The sequence below is a fragment of the Pelodiscus sinensis genome, chromosome 1 (assembly GCF_049634645.1).
Source record: "Pelodiscus sinensis isolate JC-2024 chromosome 1, ASM4963464v1, whole genome shotgun sequence".
NCBI lineage: Eukaryota > Metazoa > Chordata > Testudines > Trionychidae > Pelodiscus > Pelodiscus sinensis.
This window is the reverse complement of record NC_134711.1, coordinates 222,502,289-222,515,664: the sequence shown is the minus strand read 5'-3', so window position 1 is coordinate 222,515,664 and position 13,376 is coordinate 222,502,289. Positions and strand designations below refer to the sequence as shown.

The 13,376-nt window shown below is 40.9% G+C and overlaps 1 long non-coding RNA gene across 1 annotated transcript in view; it reads right to left on the bottom strand.

Annotated features, from left to right (window-relative positions):
* LOC142823910 (uncharacterized) overlaps positions 1–13,376 on the bottom strand; it is a 58,628-nt gene that overhangs the window by 1,135 nt on the left and 44,117 nt on the right. The window lies entirely within an intron of this gene.

Sequence of the window (13,376 nt, the reverse complement as noted above, 5' to 3'; positions counted from 1 at the left end):
GCTCCTGGGGAGCGGTGGAGGGCTGGGTGCGTTACTGGCTTATGCTGGGCCTGGTGCACGGACTGCTGGCTCTGTTCTGGCAGGTTTGCAGCTGGCACAGGCACTGTGGCCCAAGTCTACCCCTTTAAGGGCTCTGGAGCTGCAGGGGGAGCAGAAGAGTTTTCCTGGTTTGGCCCAGAGTGGCCACCAGGGCACCCTCGGAAGGGCTGGAGGCCCCCTATTTCGAAATAAGTGTCTACACAGTGCTTATTTCGATTTAGCTATTTTGAATTTGGCATTATTCCTCATGGAATGAGGTTTACCAAATTCGAAATAAGCGCTCTGCTATTTCAAATTAATTTCAAAATAGCGGTTTGGCTGTGTAAATGCTAGGAAAGATATTTCGACATAACGGCTGTTATTTCAAAATAATTTTGCTGTGTAGACATATCCTATGAGTTTCAGAGATGTTTCTATAGACAAACAATCAGCCAAGATCAAAACTTTTTTCTAAATGTTCAGTTTTCAGAAGGAAATTGCCAGTAGAATAGCTGAGATTTTGAAAGGCCCGTAATATTTACCTAGCCCTGCTAACAGTAATTGCTCACTAACTGGAGCTGAATGAAACATGAGAATCAGTTTTTTATTTCATGAAACAGCTTTTGGCCTTAAAAGTAATCTTTTTAGATAGACAGTAACTACCTCTGATTGACTGACCATATATGCTCTTTCAGTGTAAAAGCAAGGTTTGTAGGATCAGCACATATGCAGGTAGAAGTTAAGTACAGAAAAGTTTCCCAGATATCAACATCCAGATGTGGTAGTGTATTAGGAACATCCTTGGTTCATATTGTGGCATCTATTGGCTGTTCATATCAGTACAAAAAAGTTGAGATTTTAAAGTTAATTTATTGATTGAGCTATATACATACCATTGATTTTAATATGAGTTTGTTGTTGAGTTTTTCAAAGACAGTCACACAAGTAAACTATTGACAAAACTTGGGTAAGAAGCAACACTCATTGCATTCTTCCCTGGTTCTTTTTCTATACAGTTTTCCACTGTGATAAACATGTTTCTGCTGGAAAAGATACCTCTGCAAATGCTCCACTTCTGTTTTTGTCAGCATGAAAAACATGTTTCCTCTTTCTGGCCCCTTAACACAAACTCAGCTAGTGTTTATGTTAATGTTGGTTTAATTGATGACTTCCTGGATATTTTTAAGCAATTGCCTTGGCAGGAAACGTATGTGAACAACTTTAATGTCAGAGCCAGAACAAAACTTGTCCTATCACAGAGCTGTATATCAGGTGTAAAAAAACTCCTAAACCTCTATCAGCATAGCTATGCAGACAAAATTTTCTTTCCCCCAGATATAGTTGCAGCTATGTGGGAAGACAGGTGCATCTATCAGTTTAATTAATGTTGTTTTTTCCTGAGCTAGCAGAAAAACTCTTCCTCTCTGTGTACACTATGTCTACAGGGGTCTGTGCTCACATGGTTCTGTTTGTGCTAGGGAGGGGGGAATTAACTAATGTTACATATATACAATACACTTCTCTTTCAGCATACATATCTTGATTAATATTATAGGAGATAATCTGTCAGTCATGACACTGAAGTTAAAGGGGTGTATTTATTTATTTAGAAAAATTAAGTGAGAAACTGTCACCCAGGAACCATTTCATGAGTGAATAAAGCTGTTGCTAAAGCTGTAAGGAAAGGGCATGAGTATAAATTACCAGTCTGCAATTTGAATCATGTGACTATTGCTGCTCAAGAAAGAGTATACTGATAATGATGCTGTCTAGGGCCTTGTCTTCCCTGTGATAAAAAGGTGTCTTTTTAAATCCAGTTAGCTATCTCAAAATCCTAGTGAAGACAAAGCAATTTGTTGTTTTCCCCATGAGTTCACAGGTCAAGTTACAACCTCTCTCAGAGGGAGATACGGTAAAATGCTCTGACTTCATTAGGTTTTTTCCTTGGGATTGCTAACTTACATTAAAAGCACTCCTTTTTTTGTTCTGAAAGAAAGGAATAGAAGGTCTGGTAAGTGCCTGCTGAGATTTCACTATAAACACAGTCATTCTACTGAAACATCTGCTGTATTCAGATAACCATGGGGGCTAATCTTTGTCCTATATGGATCTACAGATTCAAAGGTATATGTTCTGTACATTGAAAATTGAGGATTTCCAGCTGCACTATTGTGGTATGTATGTGGTCTGTCCATAGTCGTGCACTATTGTGGAACAGTAAAAAAATATGGACTGTATAATGCTCCTCTTGGCAATATACATTTGTCTCTGCCTTTCAGCAAGGTGTTTGTACAAATTCCAAATGCATGCTTTTCTGCTCTTTCTGTAGTATCCAAGGAGTTGGAATTAGTATTAATATAATGTCACATTCTGTCAGATCTCTCTACAGTGGCTTTTTGAGAATTTGATGACAGGTAGAAAGACTTCTGTTAAGGACTGGTTCTCCAACACTTTCTGGGGAAGACTGTATCTCATCTATCAGATGCACAATGATTCTGGTAAATATAAAATTATTATACTGTTGTCACAGCCTCTGATTTGGAGGGGTTTGCCTCATAATAAAATTTTGCCATATGACATTTTGCTTGTGGTTTAAATATTTCAGCATAGCATTTTCGCTTTGGTCACTTAAACTATTTGTTGGAGATCCTTCTATTCAGGATATAGTTTTCTCCTTTAGCCAGTGGAGCTGGAATGACTCATAGTGCAAAACAAAAAATAGCAAGATTATTTACAATTATTTTTAGAGCTTTCCCTAACCAGATATGAAAAACAACTACATACACTATAGTCATTATTGGTGACCCAGAATCCCCATCAACAAACACACAGGCTAGCCACTAAAAGGAGAAATTCAAGTAGCAGGTTGTTAATTACAGGGCCAGACACTAGAGGGGAAAATACTTAGATTAAAACATTTAAAGTGAGGGCTGTAAATTTTAGGGGTGCTACCCAGGGCTTCGCCAATCCAGGAGAAAAGACTCACGCTGCTAAGTTTGCTCCTCTGCTTCCTTGATTGGCAAGGGGAGAATGAAGCATAATTCACCATTAATACACCTGCACCAGGTGTAATCATTTAAACTCACTTTGCACTGGTGTAAAGTACTACTAGATCAGAATAGCAGTACTTTACTCATACTTTGCATTGATGCACATCACAACCCGACGCGCAGGGCAATGATGATTCAGGCCACACATGTCCAACAGGGACCAAGAGAATTGCCTATTCACTGTCCTTTCTGCAGAAATCTGCTTCAGCCCACAAGTTGGAAAGATTCAGTGTTCCAAGCTGACCTCCTGTCTATCTATCCACAGCTACAACAGCTGCTTAAAAAGCAAACAGCCCTTTTTATTGTCACGGTGACCTTCAATGAAAACATAAACCAGTTCCTGGGGCTGGTTGTTCTCCTTTAAAAAAAAATCAGCACAACAGATTCACCCTACCCTTCTCAGCCATGTTCTTGCCAGCAATCAACATCATCATGGAATCTGGGAGGATGAAGGGTACAAGGGGAAGCCATAGACTCACTCACTGTGTCCTCCTTTCATTCAGAACTCGGCAGGCTTCAGCAGCACCACAGGATAAACTACCAGTGTCCAGAGCCAGTGTCATGCCCTAGTGTGATAGAGTTACGGAAAAGGAGATGTAGGGAGGGATTTCTTCTGCAGAAACATGAGGACACTGAAGACGTTTATTTATTTGTTTATTTAGCATTTGCATATTTGCCAAGCAATAGTGTTCTCAGTGGTCGAGTGGGGCTCTTGGAGTCTTCCACTGAATTTAGTTAGTGGGCACTCTTGGTCAATGTATATCATTGATATGTGCCACAGCTGTAACTGGATTTGGCTCAAAGTGGTGCTGATGGCTATACAGACAAACAGGCCTTGCTCAGTTTGGAATTACTCAAGAAGGGCCCACTGATGATGTAGCAGTTTGAAACCAGGCAGGCAGGCTAACAATACGGTGATGAGGAGCTGATTGGTGATTGGTGTTTCACACCCATCTGCCCATCACAGAGATGCCACTGTCACATCCTGGGGTGGCAGTCTTGAACACAGTGATTGTCACGAGGAGAAACATGTAGTTGGTGGGCTAAAAGAGAAGAGATGAGGAAGGCATATTGCCCATTGACAGGGAGTAGAGAAGCAGCTGTTCCCAGCCTCTGTTCTAGCTTCTCCTTCTTGAAATTAGTCCTCCCCAAGTGGGAAGATGAGGGGTGTAATCTGGGACATAGTTTGCAAACTCTGATGTCCCAGAGATGAAGAATAAATGCAATGAATGAAGAATGCCTAATTGTGTATCCAACTGAGGAGAGATGTTAACACCAAGATTTCATCAGAAGTCGGATCACCTCTCTCAATCCCCACAACAGCAGTACAATTATTTTCTTCCACCATCCTACCCTCTGTTGCTTACTGTCTTAGCAACCTCAGAAATACCTTGGGTGAGCTTTTAAGAAAAGCTTTCCAGGACAAATAGTCAAAAGATTAAATATCACTAGCAAAAAATCAGATGCCTCAACAAGTAATGCCAATTATCAGGCATTGATGGCACCATGTGACCTCCATCTTTGGAGTAAGCTTGTCTGCACAATGCATCTCCTCCCTGTCATTTACAGATAGGCTGGGAGACCAGTGAAAGGTTATTTAGCTTTACAATGTTGTTTTCTGCAAGTACTAAATATGTGTGTATATGGGATGGAGGTGATTTTGTCCTATATGGCCGAAGATGATGATGAATGTATTATGTCTTTTGAATGCAATTGTGGTTAAAAAAACCAATGTGCAACTGACCATCCTTTCTGCAATGAATTCATATGTGACTTGATACTGAGGAAGGAATTACAATCTGTACCTGCTGAATCCACTGCTGTTCATGACTCAGGCTCTGTGCTTCAAAGTCCGCATGGTGGTTAATCTCAAATTGAGTAGCCACATCTTTGACTGCTGCTTGCCAGCATGGTCTATCTGTTGCTGATGACTCCCAACTCTCAGGCTGTGTCTAGACTACATGCCTCTGTCAGCAGAGGCATGTAGATTAGAGACATAGGCAAAGGCAAATGAAGCCGCGATTTAAATGATCGCGGCTTCATTTACATTTACATGGCTGCTGCGCTGAGCCGACAAACAGCTGATCAGCTGTTTGTCGGCTCGCGCGCTAGTCTGGACGTTCCCCCTGTCGACATCAAAGCCCTTTGTCGGCAGCCCCATTATTCCTCGTGGAATGAGGTTTACCGGGGCTGCCGACAAAGGGCTTTGATGTCAACAGGGGGAACGTCCAGACTAGCGCGCGAGCTGACAAACAGTTGATCAGCTGTTTGTCGGCTCAGCGCGGCAGCCATGTAAATGTAAATGAAGCCGTGATCATTTAAATCACGGCTTCATTTGCCTTTGCCAAAAAACCAAATCTACATGCCTCTGCCGACAGAGGCATGTAGTCTAGACGTACCCTCAGTGTTGCACTCTTATACTTCAGTGTGTCCTTGAAGTATTTCTCCTGCCCTCCTTGTTAATGACTTTCAGTTTGCCATATAGCAAATGCATTGGCATTTTGCTACCATCTGTAGTAGAAAGAGAGCCTGACACACATGGTCCAGTGCCGGAAGCCCAGTGTGAAGCCTAAAGCCTGAACTAAAGTAGAGGGCAAACTCTGCTGATATAAAGCAAAGTTAGCAAAAGTCAGGATGTGAGCACAAGACAGGCCATGCTATGAAATATGCTTACTTGGAAGCTTACAAAATGTAGAAAGAACAGGGCTGGAATTGCAAAAATATACACATTCCTAGGAAGTACTAAGCACAGCACACTCACACAAACACATTCTAGAAGTGTGGTACTAGAACACCCCACACCAAGTATAGTACAAACACATTCCTGACAGATTATCAATATACTAACCCCTCCTAGAGATAAGGTCAGTCTGACAATGTGATAAATAGAGATGTTTTATGCAAACCACCTATACGAGATTATGGATGGTAACAAACCATGTCAGAGGGAGGCAACCAAGGGCAGCAGGTGTAAGAGGCGGGAGAAGGCAATGCCTTCCCAAACTACCAGCCTTGCCCTGCCCACACTCTGCCCCAGCCCCTTCCTTCATTCAGCACCTCTCTCACCGTCTCCTGGGGCTATCTGGGCTGTAGCCATTCAGGCTACATCTAGACAGCGGCGCTATTTCGGGATACTTCCAGTATCCCGAAATAGCTATTCTGCATCTATAAACACGCTGTTATTTCAAGATATATTTCAAAATAATGGGTGCGCTATTCTGGTAACCCTGTAACAATTGTTCCGTGAGGGTTAAAGAACTTGTTTGAATAGTGATTTATTTAGAAATACACTCGAAATTTGCATCGCGCAAATTGCGTAGCTTATTCCAAAATACATGTGCAGTGTAGACGTAGCCTCACTGAGCTGTACCTGTCGTCATGGGCTTACATGTATTGAGTATACTTTTAGCAAGTATAGGGCACTAATATTGTGCTTTGTCAATTACAAAACTAACTGAATTCCTTTGCTACTGAAATGGGTCTTGTGCTCTCATTGGGCAGTTTGATCGAGGTCTGCTGTGCCAACTGTCTGCGTTGAGCTGGGACAACACACAGAGTGAACACACACACACACACACAGCCAACATCTGATGACATTATGCTTCCTCAACACAGGACCAGATCAGCATAATTGTGATGGGATAAGGATGGCTTCCATCCCAGGGGAGTGGCTGTGGTCCATTTGATGTGGATTATGGCATGCAGATGTCATAAGCGGAATTTATCTAGAAGTTTGATGCGATGCCTGTACCATATCCAGGTCTCACATTCACACAATAAATTGGACAACACAACCACTTTATAGACATTTAGCTTTGTTTGAAGCTTAATACCATGTTGCTGGCACAGACTGCTAGGTAGCTGCCAAATGACGAGCTGGCTTTGTTGATACAACCTGTCAACACGTTGTCTATAGTAGCAACATTCGACAATGTGTTGCCAATATAGCAGAAATCTGTAATGGCTTTCAGCTGTGTGTTGCTGACAATGCTTTTGGTTTCAGGTAGGTTTCCTTGGTGCAGCAAGTTGATGCATGACGTCTGTCGTTTTTAGATTGATTCTTACCCTGTACCTTTTTTGCAGACCCTACAAATCTGTCCATAATCAATTGTATCTGTTCTTGAGTATATGCCTCTGGAGCATAGCCATCAGCATATTGCAGCTATGAACAATTGCCTCAAGGACATAGAAGATTACTGTCTGCTCAAATTGAATTACTTTTCAGAGCATTGAATATTGGCATTCAGGTCTTTGGTGGAGTCATCAAGAGTTGCTGCATAGAATTGGATCAATTTTGCAGCTCTACTTAGTACCAATAGTAATAGGAAAGGGGTCATTAGGCTACTTCTGCTGAGAATCCTAGCACCTGTTCTTGTTCTGCAATTTGGGGTTTGTATACCCTGTGACAATTCCTTCAAATTAAAAAAAAAATGCCATCAAGCTAAACCACAGGGTAAATGAAATGGCTAGAGATAAAAATACACCTTTTGTCAAATCTTAGGCTACGTCTAGACTACATGGCTCCGTCGATGGAGCCATGTAAAATAGTTTATTCGGCATCATCAGAGAAGCGGGGATTTAAACGAGGTTTACCGGAGCAGTCTACAAAGGCTTCCCTTGTCAACTGCACCACGTCTAGACTGCCGTGCTCTGCCGGATCAGCTGATCATTGGCATAGCGTGGCGGTCAATTTTATTTTAATGAAGCGGGGATTATTTAAATCCCTGCTTCTTTGATGATGCCGAATAAACTATTTTACATGGCTCTGTTGACGGAGCCATGTAGTCTAGATGTAGCCTTACTGAGGAAAACAGAAAGGTACAGAAAGAAGGAGTTCTGAAAGGGACTAGCACCCTGTGTAAACCTATGAGGCGCTTTCAGTCAAAGCCTATTGATGGCTGGAGATAGTGCACAGGAAAAGTCATTCAAGAGATCATTTGTGATGGCCCTAAGATCTTTAGAATATTGTCAGCTTGCTCAGTAGGAACAAGCATATCTGCTGAATAGCTCGAAGGACAAAAAGCCCCTTGTCTAATTGGCCTCAATGGCCTCTCCAGAAAGGGTTGATACACACAGAATTTATCACTGGCTCTTCCAAAAAGGTATCTACCTCTTGTTTTAAGTCTAGTGTGAAGTTCATGGAGACAAAGGAGAGATTGACTCTAAAAGTTAATTAGAAGGGACTCTATGCTGTTTGAGATCTTTTTGCATCATAGGTCATCCACAGCTTGCTGAACATGAGAGGAGGAGTCAGAATACCTCATGGAGGACCTGGATTAGGGAGTACAGATATCCTCTGAACATGAACATTAGTTTTTGCGGGTCAGGGGAAGGAAACAGATGCTAACAATGATACATAAACAGGAAGTTGGTCTGAATCATAAGGAACTAAGAGGGCAGATGATGGGACAATGGAAAGACATGAAGATGACTGATTCAAAGATTCCAGGCTTTTAGAGGGTGTCAGCATAGCATAATTAAAAACCATTATAGTCTGTGCTTACATCTTCTTCCATCTGAGGATCTCAAAGCTATCAATTTAGCTCCCTAAATTAGCCTCAGCTCTTTATGTGACACTCTCCTAGATGCCATTAGGGCATCTGGAGGCATTTTTGCTAACAGTCTCTAGATTTGAACACAGGGAGCAAGGAATGGGTAGGTTAACTCTGAAGAATACCATGGAGGTTGCCGTAACAGTCTTTAATTATGAAATTAACTCCCTCTTCTATTCCAGCCAGTTTGCTGATCTTCAGGGCAAAAGTATACACTTTATTTACATATTCAAGCATCTGACTGAGGAGTATTCAGTGTTCCCAGCCCTCACTCTTTTATTTTGAATATTAAAAATAAAGCTCCTGATTATGGGAGGACTTCAGTTTACTTTTATTAAATGGACTTTTCCAGGCCTCATGTTTGCAGAGAAAACATGAACCCCTGAAGGCTCAAGAACATAAACAGTAATAAAAAGAAACATAACTCTATTGCTGTTGTGCCATGATTCTGTATTCTATATTTGTAAATATATAAGAGTTCCTATAATGTGTGTTGCAACTGTGCACATCAGGGTTCCCAATCATACAATAATAAAATAGTGGGCCTGATTCTGGGACAAACAACCTGTCAACCCTAAAGGTAATAACTGGAAATTCATAAGTAACCTTAAGTAATCTAAGATCAGGCAACAGATTTGGCATCCCAGATGGGACACTGTGAGGTGCACAGGAACAACATTTCACCAAGGATTAGGAAACTCTAGTATAAATCCAAGATGAAATTCAACCGATTTCAGTCAGAATCTGATGTCAATCAGAAATACTGTACATCTCACCAGGAACTTTCTCTCTCCTCAGCTGTTTTCTTTCTGTTTCTTTAGTACAATCAAGAGAGGAATATGTCCTCCAGGGGAAAATAGTAGGTAGAGATATAAAAGGAACATTTGAGGTCTTGACCATCATACTAATTTGGCATATCTTGTGAGTAAGTACTTCCAGGGATATTGTAATTGGGATATTGTAAATGTAATTATGGAAGGATCCCTCATTGCATTCTGAGGGCATCATTCTTGGGTGTTATTGACTAGTCACTGAGGTTAGAATCTTGCAAGAAGGAAATTCCTTTAGACACGTGTTAAGGGGGCTTTGTAAATTGAATTGTGATAATAGTACAGTACCAAATAAAGATAAAAGAGCAGTTACATCCGGATCTGATGATCCACACTCCAAGGTGGTGGGGGAAGTTGATCAATTTATGTATTAACTGCCACCAAAAGGCTATAGTAACGAGGAGTACCGGTAGTTCGGACTAGAAAGCCTAGTCCGAACTACCTAGTTTGTGCCGCATGTAGCCGCGGGCACAGAGTCCGAACTAGCGGACATTTAAAAATGGCGGCGCCCGGCGATATGCAAATGAAGCCCGGGAAATTCAAATCCCGGGCTTCATTTGCAACTCTGGTTGCCTACATTAACCACCCTAGTTCGAACTAGGGTGGCTAGTGTAGACATACCCTCAGAGCTTATATGGTTTAAGATACCTTATTTCAGTCCCCTCAATTCTCCCAGGCAGTGACCAGATCTGTTTCCCTGCAGCTTCCCCCTTGCTGCTTGGTAGGTCACAACTAAGTAATTTCTTAATCACTAAGGAAAAAAATATTTACCAGAAGATACCAAAGATTCAGCCATCCTAATCATTGAGACTATAATCCAAATTTCATACTCTGTCAGATACTGTACTTTTAATTTATGATTTCTAAGTCAACAGAAAGCAAAAGGTCACTGAATCTTTGACTAGCAGCTATCAGATCACAGTAAACTAACTAACTAAATAAATTACACTCATAGGAGAAATGCATCTGAGCATTTTGGAGAAAAGAGGAAGTGGGCAAAGCAAATTGCTTTTTCCAGAACAATATTAAAACTAATCCCCTTAAAAAGTTGAAATCTATCCCTTTGGATTTGTTGGGCTACATCTAGTGTTAGTGTAGAAGTAAAGCAAACTCTTGCTTCCTGCAACCTGCTCCCCCTCACAAACTTGTAAGTGAGAGGCAGTAGGAAAGGAAATGAGGATAATACCGTCAGGTAAAATTCAAATATTAGTATTGTTACTTACATATTGGAACTGGTCAATTGCAGCCACAAACTTTTCAGTCTAAATTAGTTGCTATGCATCATGATTCCAAAAATAGGTGTTGAATTAGTTGTGATTTCACAGAAACCAGCAACGAATAATCTTTTTGTTTCACACAGGAAATATCATAGGAAAATGCAGCTACCTTTGCTACCCACAATCTATTATTATTACACATTTTAATTTGCCCCCAAACACCCATGCAAATAATTCAACTTATTTCTTGCAACTTCCCCTTTTACGTAGCCTAAACAAATGAAGTAAAATATTAAACAAAGTGAAGAATAAAAGAATAAAAGTATAATACAAAGCAGAGAAGATATTCTGGCTTGTCATGTGAAACCATGTGACCAGCATCCTATACATTAAAAAGACAACATCAAAGAAACTACTACTACTTAAAGGATACTAACAATTCATATCGAGACAGAAATATTTTTTTATGATGTGTCATTATCCACTGATTTAATAGCTTCCTAGATTGTCCAATCAGTACTTGAACAGATCTTTTGGTACATGATGACACCTTTAAAATGGTGCCCAGAGAATAAGGATCTTTCAGCAGATAAGGCTCCATCATAGGGCCTTTTAACAGTTAAAGCTTGGTAACATTAAATGTGTTTTATTCTATGAATCTATTCTCTAATGTATAGGTCTGAGGATAGCTTATGCTACACTGGATAGCTTATGCTGACCTTCTCAACTGTCTGGCTTTAATTTGAATCTGAAACAGATTCAGGTGATCTAAGAGTTGCCCACTCACCTGTGTAGATTAATCTAGAGTTTAAAGATGAAAGGAAACATATTCATCTCTTAATTAATTTATTAGACTTGTTTTACAGATGAAGTAAACCAACAAGTAAATCTGGAATGGTTAATGCTTTCAACCCTTAGGTTTCCAGGACCTGCTCTGAACAACAATGTTTGGTCCATTGAGGGTTTGGTTTGTGGATATGCTGAAATAACTTGTTTGTGTGTTCTGTGTTTTGTGTCATGTGACCACAGTATGTTTTGTGGAGGTTTTTTTGTTGCAACAACAATTTATTTTTGTGCACACAAAACATTTGCATAACAATGATATAAATATTAATAATAAATTTTGTGGTACCCCTCCAGTTATACTCAGTATATAATTAAGGTTTAACCCTTTTGAGTGCATCCTTATAAAATCAGTCGTGGTTCAATCTTTATAAAAGTCTATCATAAATATCAGCGTGTTTGCCAATTACAAATGTTATTGTAACTATCATTTTACAAATATATAATTTGATTTGGAATTCGTCAAGCAATGTGACCAGTTATTTAGCAGAACCTAAGTAAAAATTAATTGGACAAACTGGCATAATATTAATGTAGACAGCATAATAATATAGCATATAATATATATAACATACATATTTATATGCACATATTAAAATATGTTATATAATATAAAACATTCTAACATTATAATAGTACAGTGATTCTCTAAGTGTGGGGCCTGCAGTTGGGAGCCTGTACTATTTTTCTAGCCCCGCACTCCTTCCTTCCCCACAAGGTTGGAATGCCAGTGCTAGTTTCTGTCTGTGAGGGGAGGAAGCCCCAAATCTTGTGGGCCAGGTCTGGATCACAGGGGCAGGAAGTGTCTCCACCTGCCTGGGGGAATGGCAGGGCAGGAAACCACTCACCTGGAGGCTTTTCCCACTGTTCCCATTGGCTGCAATCCTGGCCAATGGGAGCAGGAGGGGGAAGTGCCTGAGAGCAGTGAGGTGTGCAAAGGCAGATAAGTGACTTCCCACCTCCTCCCTGCCCAGACTTTCACCCTCAGCTGATTCCTGTACCTTCCTTCCCACTCACAGCCCCCAACCTCAGCCTGCTCCAACACCCAACCTCCCAGCCAGACTTGCTACTTCCAGCCCATTCCTTGGCACCCTCATCCATGATTTCCTCCTGCTGGCTCAGTCCACTCAGGGATAACCCCTGAGATGCCGAAGTAGGGGTCTTTGGCATGGAGGTGGGGTGGGGCCATTTGTCACCCTTTGCAGAGCAACACAGACACTGAACCACTTCAGCAACGGGCGGCTCAGCTACAAGGGCTCAGAAGCTTGGAAACCAACCCCCCAAAAGGATCAAAACCTCAGATAAATCTATCTTAATCTGTGTAAAAGTTTTACACAGAGAAATCTCATAAGGTCTGCCTTCTTTTTCAATCAGTGAAAGGGAGATATGTACAGTGGTTGCTCCTGCCCCCAAATAACAATTATTTACACTGGGCTTGATAATAAGCAGAAGTCTTTTATTAAGTACAAAAAGCAGTATTTAAGTGGTTGCAAGTGAGAACAGTCAGATCACAGTAAGTTAATCAGTTAAAATAAACAAAACATGCTAGCTAATGCTATTCTATAAGGCTATGTCTACACTAGCTTGTTAATTCGAGCTAGGTAGGCAAATCAGGCAACCGGAGTTGCAAATGAAGCCCGGGATTTAAATAACTGTTACTCCCCATTCCACAAGGAGTGACATTTAATCCGAACTAAGGACTTAGTTCAGATTAACTTTAAACTGCCGCGTGTAGCCACGGGCAGTTCATTCGAACTAAAGGGGATTTAAAAATGGCCGCTGGACAAGAGCATGCAAATAAAGCCCAGGATATTTAAATCCCGGGCTTCATTTGCAACTCTGGTTGCCTGATTTGCCTACCTAGCT